Source organism: Ambystoma mexicanum, chromosome 4p (assembly GCF_040938575.1).
Source record: "Ambystoma mexicanum isolate Mex_15411 chromosome 4p, UKY_AmexF1_1, whole genome shotgun sequence".
NCBI lineage: Eukaryota > Metazoa > Chordata > Amphibia > Caudata > Ambystomatidae > Ambystoma > Ambystoma mexicanum.
Genome location: NC_090927.1, coordinates 543,414,880 through 543,431,618, shown reverse-complemented (window position 1 = coordinate 543,431,618; position 16,739 = coordinate 543,414,880). Strand labels below are relative to the sequence as shown.

General features: G+C 39.6%; 1 protein-coding gene across 2 annotated transcripts in view; it reads right to left on the bottom strand.

Annotated features, from left to right (window-relative positions):
- The window catches only part of DLGAP2 (DLG associated protein 2), a 2,662,056-nt gene that overhangs the window by 2,043,132 nt on the left and 602,185 nt on the right, over positions 1 to 16,739 (bottom strand). For both annotated transcript variants that reach the window (XM_069606086.1, XM_069606087.1), the window contains exon 2: positions 7,205 to 7,237. The gene's annotated coding sequence lies outside the window, so the exon portion shown is untranslated. The remainder of the gene's footprint in view (positions 1 to 7,204; positions 7,238 to 16,739) is intronic.

Sequence of the window (16,739 nt, the reverse complement as noted above, 5' to 3'; positions counted from 1 at the left end):
GCATGGTGACTGCTAATGACACACAAGTATAAAGCCACAGCAATTTGATATCACACCTGTGTCAGCTCTGTTATCAAGGCTTAACTATGAAAGGACTGATGTTTATCAGTGTATAAGATTACTGTCTCCACAGCTGCCATGCAGAACAATAGCCAGAATGCTGCCCCTTGGATTCTTCAGCAAGAAGTGTCACACCCTCTCCCAAGGAATAGTAACTTCCCCTTGGAGGTCTGCTGTGAATGTTGCTTCAGGGTCAGCACTTACAAAACAAAGCCTGCCTCACACCAGGTTGCTGATCGCCAGAGCTTCTTTGATGCTAGCAGGCAAGCCAATGGGCTTGGGTTCAAGTAGTCAGAGAGGGAATGCAGGCAATGCACTCCGAGTGTGATGCCATAAGGTTATGGGCACTTGTAAGAACATTGGAGATTGGATGCCTTACAGCAGGCTTGCTTTCTATCAATCCCTTGTGACATTTTGCCTTTAAAAGGAGACGGGCAACCCTCATTCTTTGAATCATATCTGGATCACTTGAATTCCATAAGACCAAAAATAATTAATCTGGACCTCGATTGGGGATAGAGTCTATACAACAGTTCTCTTCCATGGAGGTGAAGCCTGAAGGCATCCAAGGCAGAAGCAAGCTCATCACTCTAACCATCCCACCGAACACTGGGGGTGAGTGATGTGGTCCAAAGCCTTGCTATGGCTGCACTGGAACCAAAACCCAGTCATTGGAGGTGAAGTAACCCCTGTAGGTCCCAGTCAAGGTCCCTGGGCTGGGAGTGCAGCAGAATTAACCTCCTTGTCCTGTAGCTCCTATGTTCGGTACTCCCAGCAACCGTGAATCCCAAGAGCAGCTGGAATCCTGTTCAACTGTCACCAGCTGCTTCAACTGTGTTCAATGGCATTCGAGCTGATTAGGACCCATGGTGCTGCTTTTGGCACTTCACAAGCTTTGATCTTCTTCTTTAAGCCATCTTGACAGCATTTGGCAACAGTAAAGGGAGTGTGTGCCGCGACTTGAGTTCCGGATCACCACTGTTGAAGCATCATACTTATTGCATCCCATGCAGTGCATCTACACAACAGAACCATGCCTCCAGCCAACTCCATTGCTGATTTATCCTTCTGGTAGCCATCGTGTCACTCACCAACTCAAGTCAGATGAAGCATTATTTCCATCGCTGACTTATACCCGTTGTGACCCATAGACTTTAACCATCTTGTTCACCAACTTTATCCATGCAGAACCACATCTCTACTGCAACTCGACACAGGCTCAACACTGGATCAGCACGACTTGTTATGTATGAAAACTGTAAAGCTCTAGAAGCCCGGCTTGATCCTGTCAAGCACTCAAGACTAAGAAATAAGTTACTGTGAAGAGGCCCTGTCCTCCTCTGCCAATTTTGTGACCATAGTAACTTTTGAGCCATCATCTCTTCGTTTTTCTTACAAGACTCTTTATGGAAACCCCTGCCCATCTACCCAGAGAACTCTGCCACAACAGTCTGTATTTTCTGTGTTTTCTCAACAGGGGTGGATGTTGCTAGTGTTTCTAGTAAGGTGAGTTCATTTTATTACTTGACTAAAAGTTGATATATTCATAGGACCTTAATTGGACATTATTTTTATTTGAAATCATTGTACATAACGTAGTTGGGTTTCTACTGTTATGAGCTCATACCACCCCTGAAGATATGTCCTGCCCTCATCCTGCACTACAAAAAAGGTGAAAGAGGTATATCTTTCTGTCTGTGCATATTTACCCTTTATGATTGTGATTACCTCTGGTTAAGTAGTTGTGTGGGGCTGAGTAGGTGGTTTAACTACTACTTATCACTTTACTCCTTGTGGTGATTCAGAATCAGGAGATGGGCACTCAGGCATTTTGTTTCAACAAGTATTTATTACTAAGTGTTTCAAACCCTGATCTCTCCCTAGTGTGGTGAGAAAAGACATCTAAAAGGGTGCTTGTCAGGATGTCCCACAAAGCAATTTAAGGCGGCCATCCAGAAAACCCAATTTAGCATGAGTTATGTCCCTTCCACTTTGAACACAAAAGAAAAAGGAACACAACAAGCTTTTCCTCCGCCAAAAAGAGAAGCGGTGAATGTCTTGTGACCCTGCCGTGATATCTTCTCAGAGTTTCAGTCTATACCAAAAGTCTCTTTTCTCTTTCTCCCTGTCTCTGGGTTGTATCACAGTCTCTGCCGAGTCTCTTCCTCTCAAATATCTATCAGGTAGTTTGTTTCAGACTTTGGTTTATGAACCAGTCTGGTTTGCTTCCTGACACATTAGTGCACACCAGGTATTTTACCTGGATTCCCCCACCCAGCAGCCTTATTTGAGGTTCTCCGATGCTCCCTATCATGTGATTGATCTTTGGGGTTCTCACCCCAGTTTGGCCTCACCCATCTCAATCATTTAGTCTCAAACGCTCCATCTTGGGTTATGATCTCTCTGGGAGCCTATGTTAGGATTTTGCTTCTCACATTCCCTTCTGGGTTATGATAGTTCACACCTCACCCTGGAGTATATTTTCTGACACACTGCCCTGGAATATGATTTCTGGTAGGGCACCTCTGTCTAAGGCTTCTCTGGCCGCACCTTGGGGTATCCTCATTCTCCTTTCGCCCTATGGATCTTTTTGGCCTTCCCTTCCCACATCTCCCAGGGCCTTGTTCTAAAGTTTGTATATTAGTTGGGAGAATGCTTCACCATTTTGTTATGCCCTTCACAAGTCACAAACTAATATAAGAATTGCCAACCCAAGAAGATCATGACAAAGCCTTGCTGTTGCAACTTTCCATGAGCTCTCTTATGTGAAGCTCTGCTGGGGTCTGCCAGTACTGGACATCTTGTGAGACCAGCGGGAACAAAAGTCTCAGTGTTCCATTCTCCCAACCCAATGAGAACAGCTTGGCTGAAAGCTTCAGTGGACCGCCACCCTCATTGAAGCCTTTCTTCTCGTCCCTGTGCTTATATGCGATGAAGAGTCAGGTGGACACGAAAACCCTGAATTCTGGTTGTGCACGACACCCAAATCTATTGTTACACTACCAAGAACTATTGAGGACCGTACACGTTTTGTTGGGACTCTCCGGAGTCAATTTCTACTTCAAATTTGGAACATACCTGCACCTGCCATTACCGGGCCTATACCACAACAAACAACACAGCATACAACACAACTGTGTCATAACTCAGCTAATCTCTGGTTCTTCACCTCCAGTGGGTCAGTCTTCATCCTGCTTGTTCCAGCACCTGGTCAAAGCCATTGTGGAAGAACCAGAGACCAGCACTGCCAAAGGTGAACTTTCATTTTAACTTTAACTGTTCAACTCAGAGTTTGGAAGATAGCATTTTACTATTGCGAATAGAGGTCTATGCTATTGAGACCTATTCAAAACACTATATTTGCAGTGTTACTAACTTGTTGAATAATGGCCTATGGACACTAACGGATGCTTCCAAAGAAAAGTACTCAATTCACCTGTTCCTGCAACTTACTTCTTAAAAAACTAAGTATATTTTCATCATATTGAAGTGTAGGCAATATCTCTTCTGTGTGTGTTACATTGTACCACAACCATCCCATTGTCATCTAAAGAGTTGACAGTGGTTGCTCAACTGTATTACCACTAGCTGAGCCTGGGAAAGCTTGCAGAAAAATCTGCTGTGAAGCTGTGGGCCAGTCGCCCCCTCCCAACCACCACCCGGAAAGTAGGGCAAAGAGAAAATGTCACGGTTTTTTCATTGCAAGGTTTATGTTGTTTGTAGTTTTAGCATGATACCAAAAATACAGTAACCTGGCAACGACTGTTCTGCCTACCTCACATCCCACAATTGTTGCTAATGCATACACTGGCATTACTGACCCGCTTTACGCAATGCTGACATGCCACCTCTGAAAGAGCGCTCACAAAACAAAATGCTTTCTCATGAACAGAAATTGACATTATGCAACTGGCGAGATGCCCAATGAAAGCTGCAAAACCACACAGGGGAATTGACATCAATTAAGTCAATGTATCGGCTGAAGACAGCCTACAGCAGGAAAATAATGAACTTGAACAGATCCACCAGGATTTCGATCCCTGACTGATGAAACCATGGAGGCAGTGCCTTAAACACTGCTAGGAGAAAGTACTGGGCACCTTTGCAAAACAACAGCCACATATCAAGCTGAACATGCAAAGCAAGCTCAGGTTATGAAACACCAATTTTAACAGATTATCCTCAGTCTCAATATGCTATAAGCAAATGCAAAGAACACGCATTTTAATCTTGCAAACACGATTATGAATCGAGCAAATTGTATGCATTTTTCAAAAAATTTGAACAGATGAGCCAAATGATGAACAAATCAAAATTGTGCCACCCAGAGGGGGAAGTGCAATGCCCGTCCTTATCGAAGAATACATCATGTGATAACGAGAAAGGTCAAGGAATACCAACTGAGTACATTTTTAGACATACAGAGGCTTTGGTGAGCTTAAAAGATGGGCAAAAATGTCATGGAAAGCAGAAGAAGGAAAACAATAATGGGGATTGTGTTGAGGTGGAGGACAATGAAAGACAGAGAACAAAAAACAGAAAGCTATAATCAGAGAATCAAAACATCAATGAAAGAGAATTTGAATGTAAGGAAGATGAACAAAAGCAGTAATTAAAAATTAAAATAATCAATTTACAGAAATAGAGCAAAGCAATGCAAGTGCAACTCTTTCAACATTGACTACAATGACTACTGATTCCACAAACAAAGCAGATGTCCAGACCATCAATGCAATGTGGTCAATAAACTAGGAAGAAGTGGAAGAAACGACTCTATCAAATCTGGGTTTCTTGGTATTTTACCAGATGAAGTGATGTTAATCACTCTAAGACTGGGACATTGAGTCACGATGCACACAACAAAGTCTGAATTTAACAGCACTGCATGTGTTGATGGCCTGGACAGCACGCTCCAGTAAATAGCCAAGGATTACAAATCGAATATCACCAAGACACAAAATGAGTCCCTACAAAATACAACCATATCTTGATCAAACCTTCTAATAAGGGAGGCCTTGTTGCTGCAATTGATATTGTAGCCAACTGCAAGGTTATTAATAGACAACTTCTGTGCCGTGCTATTAAAGAACCACATGTGATAATATATCAGAAGCTAATGATACAGTCTAGAGCAAGATGGAATCAACACAACGAAAGGAATTTCCTGAAGGTGCAATTCCCAATTACTCCATGCAGGTGTGCACTGCATACCATCTCACAAAGCTAGCAATCCTTCCCGGAAGACCTATCATCCCTTCACAGTTGCTCAGCAGTGAGGGATCCTCTGCATTTGATAATGGATGTATGTGCCTACCTGTAATTGCTCAATCTACATATGTGAGAGAAACCAAAGATGTTTATAACCCTCTACCTTCTGGCATGCCAATCTTTTCCTATGAAAATTAGGTCGTACATATACCTGCCCCGAGGACAGTCACATGCTGAACCATAATTAACAAATGTCATTGTTAGAAGAACAAACATGTTGGTTACAATGGATATTTTATTTTCCATGCAGGTATTGCATATATACTTGGATTAGTAGCTATCAGATATTTTCTCCTGAGAAGATAAGATTATTTTTTTACACCAGGGTAACATGCTCATTGAAATGTATACCGTCTCCCTAAACATTAGCCACATAGTAGGGTGGCCACAAATAGGTTGATAACAGCACAATGTTGCTACATTTGAACAATGATGTCTTTTTACTATGCTTTCTAATAATGATATTAAATTTCAATGACTCCAACTCACGAAAACATCCTCACAACACAGTATTATCAATGTTGACATCTGCCCTAAGGTTGTAAACAATCAGTTGTAAACATATTACACAGAAATCTACTTCCTGTAAGTCCATCACCCATCCCAATAGTGCTTGAATCTCATTTTAAACAGAGTATCCACAGTGGTAGCTCCTGCGAGAAAGAAGAAACTGTAATCTATCAAATATGTTGTATTGGAGAAAACGATTTCATGAAAGAGGCTTCACTTAATGGATTTTGGAGAAAGACATTTAAAGGTGCATCCAGTGAATAAAGAAGATGATAGCATACACAGCTGGAATAAACCCCCTCTGATCCTTTACTACTGACAATGGTGGCTATAGATGCAGGGAGTTGAAGTCCAAAATATTTTGAGGGCGTCATAATGCATAGCCATGTTCTAGAGAATGTCTGTTAACACTGTGAGGCAAAACCAGGCAAGTGTGTCGCCTCTTACCCCCAGAGATGGATGGACTTCCTGAAAATGGATCAAGCTGCATTGGATGTCCAACTTCTTGCATGTTTCCTGAGCTGCCTTTGCATAACATGCCTTATTAATTAAGCACACTCAATTATAAATGCAAAATGGATTATCCAACACGTTCACACAGCAGGTACAGCTGAGATCCTACTGAATTCTTCAGCAAGTAATACTAAGTTCGTGTATTACAGAATGAATCCATAATTGTTGCGCCAATAGTCAGCAACTATCTTGGTGTAGAATGACACATAGCTCATTCTTTCCGCTAGTCCTAATTTTAGAAAGAAAGTTGTGTTCCTTTGCAGAAAACTGAGCATAAACCTAGTGCAACATAAGGTGTCATTGATATATAGGTTTCAAATTAATGCCAACTGTGAAACGTGTTTGCATCTTGGGGGTGAACGATCCATTTCACTAACGACCATAACCAGGGGCCAAAATGATGACCAATTTACTTTTACATTAATTGTTAATAATCCAATCTCTTTGACTTTTCTATCCAAGATCACTCAATCATTGAGATATACAAACACAATCTTTATGTAAAGAATGATGTATTGCAGATCACTGGGTGTACAGATTTAATTAGCCAAATATCCCGGAACACTGATGCAAATACTCAAATATTCAGTCTGTTGACTCTTGTGTCTATAATGTATGACTTCTGGCTGGAGGGTATACTCTTCAACCCATTTTAATTCAATGTAACTTTTCCCAGCACTGTTTCTGACAAAGAGAGCATAGCGCTATTTATTTGGTAGGACTTTTTAGGGAGGATCCAACTTTCCCTCTGCTGTCGCCAGAGTAAAGGTGCAGGTAGATCAGGGACCAATCAAACAGGTCAAGCATGACAGCTGACAGATGAGACAAAGATTGAATTAAGAAGGAGGCTTACCTTCGGGCTCACCACATAGAGTGCACTGTGACTCTGTAACGAGATAATCAAAAGAAAGCATTCATTATTACTGTGTTCATGGCATAAAGACCAATTTCCTTCATGTCAAACCCCCAATTGCACCACATCTTTATCAATTGTTCTTTACTAGTTCATATAGTGCCATGGTTGCCTACTTGCATTTTTGGCACAAGTTCTAAAATAATCAATTATGGAGACATAGCAGTACTGCATGGTCCATCAATCTGCCCATTTACTCTTCACCACAGGCCATACCATATGCAACTTTAATTTTGTTTTCTTAGTTCTGTTACTATTATTTCATCCGTCTCTTTTGATGGTTGCATGGTTACATGCATTTCCTACATTCCTTTATAAATGTTTGCATTTGTGCATCAGTTTTCACAAACATTTCTTGAAAGGATCACACATTGTACACTCCATGCATCAAAACTGTATACCTAAATCGGATCTATGTGATCACTGAGAAAATTAAAGTCAAATGCAAAAACATCATTTTTTTTCTTTGTATGCAATTATAGGCAAAGGGGAAACCCCCAAACGCCACACATACTCCCCTTTACATTATTAAGTACCCTAACCCATCCCACAAATATAATTATAGCAAAATCCACTAAAATCTTTTTCTGCATTTTTTCATTCAGTATCTTGGTAGGGGCAGTAAACACATGATATGTCTAAATCTAGACTTCACTTATACGTCGCTATTATTGCAGAGGACCATCATTTCTCACTCAATACTTCTTTGGAAGCATCAATGTAAATATATTTTATTGTAGCTCCTATTGAAGATGATGGGCACCATGAAATGCTATACTGGAGAACTACATTCAAAGAAATTGATGATTCATACATGTAGAATCATGGCAATACTCAGGGTGATCAGTCCACCAAACAACATGAAGCTCATCATGGATATTCATATTTCCCTCTAATCTTATGTTATAGAGATAAACAAAGGAGCATAAAGAGACCCCTTAGGAGCCTCGTCTAGACAGTGGTGAGTGTGAAGCCACAATGCATGTTAACATGCACAGTGTAAGGTGATCCTCTCTGACTGCCCCCCTTGAGTTGCATTTGTTGACATAATATGCCTGTATTTAATGGCCTATTTATTACTTTTAGGGATTTTTCAAGCACTGCACATTACCTTCTGCCACAATGTATTTATTAATACAAAAAAAAATGTTATTAGGAAACACAAACAAAAACAAAACATGCAATAGTATTCTAAACAAATGTGCAGTGCTATCCATAGTAATAATATCTAATAAGTAAACACATATAAAATACAATGCTATTGTTAAGATCATTAGGTAAAATATACATTCAAAACAAGTTAATTAATATAGGTATGATGTGTCCAGAATTATCATAGTTAGATGGATATAATGGCACACTGAATATGATCCCTATTTGTCAACTTTCAATTCACAGTGGAATTTATTTAATTTGAACAACTAAGGCAACAGATTCCTATAATGATTACAAAAAATATCCTCTGACTCAGAAAGGAGTTGCATAGGGGATTTATAAAGGGCCAAATGATGTAAAAAAAACATCATCGATGTAGAAATACACTGATTAGAACAACTGTTTCCTGAGACATAGCTTTATATGTTTGCAATAAATACGTCCTAGCATATTGTTCACATCAAATCTCTAAACCCTTTTATGTGACATAATGCAAACAACAAATTGATAAAAGACAATTGTGTAAAAAGGGCCATATTTCAAAGGAATAACACAATTTGTTAAAGCAAGGTGAATATATTTATAAAAAAAGACTCAATGCCAAATAGACAAAGGAACTTTACACATTAACAATATTGCAAACAAGGGGGCCTTGTTTTTGATAGAGGTCTGCCCTAATGCTATTGTTTACATATTCACACAGAGACATACTGCAAAAGCGCCCAGACAATGGATATTTTCATTTCTACAAAGTCCACTTGCCATAAGCATATGCTCACATCACAGAGCGGTCAGTGCTGATCCTTATGTACCCTGGTTTTTCATTATGGAGTTATATTCATGCATTGAAAAGGTGCACAGTATTTATTTCCACCTGTAAATAGTACAGTATACATGAAATGCAAATTGCATTTCATACAAAAATGCAAGAGCATTTGATCTGAAATCAATGTTCCCTTAATGGCACCCCTCCATGCTCCACCAATTTCAAGGACTTAACAGATAGATCATTATAGAAGACATGTATCTAGTTGTGTGGGGATTTTTAGATTTGCTTTTAAATATTTATTTTAAGATACAGCGACAAAATGGGCCCTCACATCCTCAGGTTATTCTCCTCTATCTGCTAGGCCCACCCGATATGTGCTTTTTCTGCCTCAGCGAAATCAGGTCTGCATCAGGTAACATCTACTTCAGGCTTCCTCTTGGACAAGGCCCATAGTATCTCTCATCCCCTAAGATATCATTCCACATCAATGCTCATCCATTTGGACAGTGCTTCCCCATTCTGCAGTATTCAGTCTATGAAGGTTCCACTTCACATGTGTTTCCATTTAAATATTGCTACCCTTTCCCACATTGTACCATTTGACAAAGCAATGACTTACTGGTAACATCTTCCCATGTGCTTGCAAAACAGGTTGACACTACCAGAGAATACACCCCTTTATTTCATAGTTCGTATATTTTGGACCTTACTTGGACATGTGAAAAGGTGTATTCTAAAAGGATATGGACTCATAATCATAGTTTTGGCCAAAATCAGTTTTAATCCACCAAATAATGTAATTTAAATTGTCAACTTTATTCCTGCAGAACTCTGCAAATTGGGGCCTCTTGTCAGTTAATGATTAATATGAGTGGCTGACAGGTCCCTTTGTCTGATTTTCTGTTAGATTCAAGCAGATGCTTTAAATAGGCAAGCACATGTTAAAGTTGAAACTGTAAGAGCATCATATAGCCTTTGAAGGTTCAATTCTAAAACCAAGAGTTGCCTATTATATGTTCAACCCATATTTCTATCATCTCACATGACCGTAATTTATTGCAGTGTATTTGTAGGAGTATATGTCTTAACATGAGGCCATGTAGGTGTCAGCAGCCCATTGATTAGGATGTAATCGGTTAGATGGCCTACCTTGTGATCAGCAAAGCATTTCTAATGTATAAACCTGTTTCCCAAGGTACTGTGAACTAAAGTTATTTTGTGTCATGGGACCTACCAAAGAGCAGGTTTTAACAAAAGCTTAAATAAGGACCATATCTGTTTTATTAGATAATTCTCGTGAATGAGTTTTCAATATATTTAATACACTGAATTGATCCTGATGTCTTTCAAGTATGTACATCTTCCTTTGCAATTGCATTACTGCAATTTCTACCCCATATATTTCTGGAAAATGCCATTACACTTGGTTAATCTCATTGCTGTTGATTTTGATTGTGTTTAACATGTCAGCACATATTATAACTGAGATACACATTATCAAGTTGAAAACCTTTCCAATATTAAACGATTCATCTTAATAGGAAGAAGAATAGGATTTGGATGCATTTTTATTTTCTTCAAGTTTATCAAAATATGCAGTGGTCTCATTGAAACTATGTGGCAACATGTCAAAATGATGTAAAACTCACTATTTGTAGGGAATGGTTTTAAATATTGTCTAGTGAAAGCGTTGGTGTACATTTAACAGGGTCCATATTTCTGGGTTGTTCAGTTTGGTAAAGTGCATTATGTTTTAGAGCAGTAAGGTACCACACTTTTTGCTCATGGTTGGAGAAAAAGTACACCATATGTAAACACAGCAAGGCACATTTCAGTGTAGCATGATGTGATTATCCCAGTCTCTATATACCTTCAGCTTTTCCCCCTACACACACTCTTCTGAACGAAAAACATCTATTGTGCATTCTGTTGTTTTTCAAAGCATATTATGCAATAGTTGTGAGCTTTACAAATACAGGCCCATATAATCCTTAGTATCCTTAGTAGATGTATAAATCCATATATAACAGAACCTTGTGGGCCTGATGTGTTACGGTGAAAAATACCCTAAGTGATATATCATATCACCTATCCATTTCCGACCCTCAGAACCCCACATAGATCTAAATATCAGGGTGCACATTATGTAAGAAATGCCTATGGTGCCAAATCTTCCACCAGCTGATATACCCAAACTGCTGGGAAGTAATGCCGGAGGTACTCTATAACCAGTGACAATCAATAATGCGGGTGTTCATTACCAGTGGTAAAAATATCACTTGAAAAAGAGTTTTTCTAAATGCTACAGTGGTACACATGTACCTCCTAATACCATTTCTATCAACAGAAGATATGTTTAGTCATAGCCCTTGTGGCACTTTTTACTTGTTCATCGTCAGCTTAATGCTTAGTCTACCCACCTGACCTACACTTTAGGTAGTTGCATCTGGTTAGCATTTGACACTTTTGAAGGTCAACTCAGAGTTAATCTTATTTCCAGTGGTAGTTATCACCATGAATAACAATGATAACCCCGTTAAGGTCACATCCTCAAAAGTTGATATGCAGAATACCCAAGGATCCAGTGTCTTGACTCGTCTTTTCAAAATCTGCATGAACCTCTCCCCCAGAACTTATTACCAATTTAGACCTCAAATGTTTTAATTATGCAGATGACACAAATATCATTTACAAGCACTGTAGTACCTACAACAAACATACCTGACCTCAGTGCATGACTTGTGCATGGAGACTCTTGGAGGATCTTAAACAGACTTAAACCCAATCAAAGCAGAGATGACGAGTCTCAGTGTGACAACACAAAACCCCACAAAATAGATAATAATGGAACTTGCTTTCTGTCCATACCAACTGTTAGAAACCTCTGAATCTTGATGGATAGTGATCTCAGACTGGAATAACAGTACCAATTCATCATAAAGAGCTTCTTCCACCAGAAGTGTACTACCAGATGCATTCTGCCCTACCTGGCCTTTATGCACATGCCCAGTATGCCATTTCAGTTCAAAACTATCAAAACATGATAGCCAGAATGCTAATGAGACTGACAAGATATAAACACATCAACCCAGCCCTCTCCACTTTTGGGATGTATTGACTCCCTCCGCTATACTATGCAGCCTCAGTCTGCTATCTATGGTGCAAGAAACATTAGAATGGCAGCAAAAACCTTTGTGCATGCCAAAACCTCCAAAACCACATTTTTCAACACACAAAAAGATGGCTGCACAACCTGCCATTCATGATGCATATGTGGTGGAACAGAGCACACGCTGCAGAAAAAGAGCCAGTGGGCTCCATGTCAAGAAACATAGAGTGCCGAGGAAAAAGCAGTGCTTTGCAAGTGAAACTTCAAAATTCGCCTGTAAATGACATTTACTTTGCTGCTAAAACACCAAAATGCTTGTACCTAACACTGCCTAACACTCAAAATCTTGCTTGGCGCTAAAATTCATTTAACCTAAGGAAGCACTGTGAAAGTACAAAGTCCTGCAAGGTTAACAGCAAAACATTTTTCAGCAAAACTGGATTGCCTGTGAATGACAGTTCCTGTCAAAAATCTGTGTGCAGTACTCTGGGCTACCTGTGAATGACAGTTCCTGTCAAATGCTCTCTCCTGATTCAACGTCAAAGTTATTTAAACTAAAAACCTGCTGGATTAGCAAATATAAAAGGATTGTTGCTGAAAGAAACACAGATTTCAGTTGTTTTTGATCCCACAGGTTTAAATCTAAGAAAGAAATGTATTTATGTCATTTAATGCAACACGTTTGTTTTCTGCTGGATTTTAAGTCAAGAAATCAAGAATAAATTAGGCTGGCTGGGCCTGCCAGAAGTTTAAAAACAGGTTTTTCCACCCAACGGGAGGGCATTCCTCTCAGCAGATACTCACTGACATAAGATATTGTGGGATAGGACAGACTTTTGTCTGCAGCCAGAGACTGAACAATGGCAGACTCTCCAGGCCAGGAAATGGACGTGTGAAGAGGTTGTAAACTTGGCTTGCAGAAGGTTCCCAAAGGTGGGGTCTACTCCTTGAGCTCCAGGGAGAGACAAAAGGCGGACCATTTGCTGTTAAAGAACATGTAATTAACAATTTTTAGTGACTCATAACTTGTTATCAGAAATGGTGAAAATATCAAAAGGGCAGATTTGCTAGTCTAATTTTTGGCACTACATTTCAAGATGTAGTGGAATTGTGTAACATATTTTGAACAGGAATGGCGATATATGTGATTTTATGGGAACTGTATTTATGCTAGAATTGTTAAACTTTACACACAAATCCCTATGGTAAACACACATATTTGTGGAAATTTGGAGAAAGGTTGGCAATTGTTTTCATGAAGAAATGGACAAAATGCTGCAAAAACAAGATCTCACAGCTGCAGTATTTTGATGAACAGATACTCCATAAAATATGGAATCCTTGTATGTAATTTTCATAGAGCTTACAAATGTATAAATATGTATTCAAGACAAAATTTTATTTTGATACTCGTTGCTAGGGGAGGTTTCTAAGGACTGTAAAAGCCAAACCATAAATGTGACATCATCCGTCCTTGATCCTATCACTCTGGTGCAAGGCAGAAATGAGGCTCTGATCCAATCCCCATCCACGGGGGCAAGTTTAGTTAAGCCGGCCCATACAACCATTTTTGTGATAGGATAAATTGAGACAGCTGACAACACATAGGGACTGACACTTCTGATTCCAGCGAAGCACTCTGATCCAGCATTCAACATCCAGCATTCAACATCCTTCCAGATCCAGATGCCAAGGACCAGGCCAAGCAGTAGCTGAACTATTTTCAGTTAGGCCTCAATTCTCAAAACAATCCTTACAACCCAGTGAAGCGCTGTGGTGTGAGAAAGCATCCTGAAGCTAGCATCCTGAAACTATCTGGCTTGCTGCCATAATGCTTGCCTGATGAACTCTCCATCCAGCTGATTTGAAATACCCAGAAACAAGAAGGGCAGATCCTGTGCCGTTCCGGTGACTGGCATAGCTGATCCAGTCCCACGCCTGATGTGCTGTCTTTCCTTGATAGTTTCAATCCATTGACCAGAACCGTGACTGTCCAAACATCTTAAAATCCCAGTGGATTGTGAGTATTAATAGAGAACTATTGTATACCTTGCATTATCTTGTGCCATTCTGATCTCTGAACTATCCCTACTTTCCCAGCCAGTAACAGTGTCACAATCTTTAGTGCTATCTTATTCTGTCTAGTTGCTAAAGTGCCATTTTCATAGTCATCTTTATTTGTGTACCTCTCATCCATAAATCCCAATTTGAGTGTTTGGACTGGTGCCGCCGGGGAAGGTGATGGGGATCTGTTACTGAAGTCATGAATCAGTCACAGAGCTTACTTCGCACCGACTTGGTTGCCTAGCCTGAATGCTCTAGCCTTGAATGAAAGCATAAGCCAACTTTTCTGATTCTAAACTGGTCTGTGTCCAAATTCGTGTCTTTATTTTCGAAAAACACCTCTCACTAAAACCTCTATAACTCTCTCAGTTTTTAGGATAGAAGCGAAATTTCAACTCCCACTTGTACCTAACATGCTTAGCTACCTCTACAACTCCAACAACAACTGCGATTATATCAAAAATCACATAAGTAAAAGTTTGCCGCAAATTGACATTTGGAAAAGTTTTTACACGTGTGAATTACGTTTAAATTATTTGCCACTTGGCTTTTGAGATCCCAACTGTTTCCTTTTGATTAAGTCATTGCTTGTGTTTGTATGCATCTGTTCAAAGCGGCTCCTGTAGGAATTTATAATAATTTATAATAATGTAAGCATTTTGACCATATTTCGTGTTTTTGCTCAACCAATTTCAAAGCCATCCTGACAGTTGACATGTCAAATCCGTTTTTCTCTTGTGTTTAAGGGGGAAGGTGGGAGTGATATTCTATTTGGTCTGCACTATTCCTGAATACCTGCTCTCTCCTCACATCTATTTAAATTGCCTATTGGTGGGTTGAGGGGTGTTGCAGGGGGAACCCCTAACCACAGTGCTATCTGTTTCAAACCAACCCAAAAGTATTCTTTTCTGTGCTGCATTCTTTTTGTGTTCATTACCTGATTCCCAGTACATTAAAGATATTATTCATTTTTCTTGTCACCCATTGGTGATGATTGTTACCCATTAAAAATATATTGTGATTTTAAATTCAAAATAAATAAACAGATAATGACCTTTACATCTAGCCTGATTCCTGGTTCAATGTGACCGGGGGTATATCAGGAGAAGGGTGTGATATGAGTGGTATATCATTCAGAATATAGAATTTATATATAAAAATAAATAAGGGTTTCATTTGCGTACTACACGCTGGGCGAGACTTGGGTGTGTGCCTGATTGAAATCACTTACACACTGATTCCCGCTGATTCCAAATCGAATAGAGGATCCACAATAAAGCTCTATGCATTTCTCGCCATGCCTTCCACATCAAGTTCATGAATACATAACCAGGAAATTCCTCCACTTCCACCACAAATGTCACACAGGGTTTCCCTCAGTTCCAAGAATGCTTTGGAGCTCTCTGCCCAAATACCATTGCACAGAAGATAACCACCCGATCTTCCGAAGTCAGCATATTCAACTAGAATTAGCAGGAAGTCATGAGTGAAATTATACAGTGATCTGTAACATTTTGGATCTACTAGGAGGCACTTCAATAAAAGTACATGGACATGCCATAAACCCACACACAACTCTCCAGCAAAGGCATTTCAAGAACAAACATTGAAATTCATGCAAATGTAATGGAATTGAGAACACATTCCCTTAATCATTCCCAAACAGACTGCCCAATCATATTGCTGGATGGTGCACATTTCCTGGTTACTAGATGGTACAAAGCACTTTCCACCATTATATGTACCCATATTTGTCAAATCCCCTTTTGTCCCGAAAAACCATCTCCCATCGACTAGCATCTACCACATTACACCATGCACCCAAATTCCCCTACATGGCCATATCAGTCCTTGTAGTTACCACAGCAACCTTAATTTCACTATTATAAAGCTCACACTTTAGCACTGTTTATCAGACCACGGCACTGGACTTCCATATAACCATTTTCCCATTTGTAACCACCAAGTATTTTGTACCAGAATGGTACTCAGGTACTTCCAACCTGCAATCAACAGGTTTTGTATCTGCCTCTCCTTTCACACTCACATCTCGATCCCTCTTTTCTTGCAGACCCGCGTGCACTGAGGTCAGCAAAAATGGCAGATTTACACTATAAAGTCCACTATACAATTAATTACATTAAATTGTTATTTATATTTATATTTAATATTAACAGTGGCAATTAAATTGTTGTCAGCTATAATGCATTTACTACCACCAGTATGTTTAGTACCAGTAGTAATGGGGTTTATCCTTATATAATGTGTGGTATTTTGTTAACGTTGAACATAGTCGTTCAACTCTGAAGTGTTTCAATAGTCAACTGATGCCTGGGTCCCGGTACCCCCGCACCCATGATGGCCAGGGTCTGGTTAAC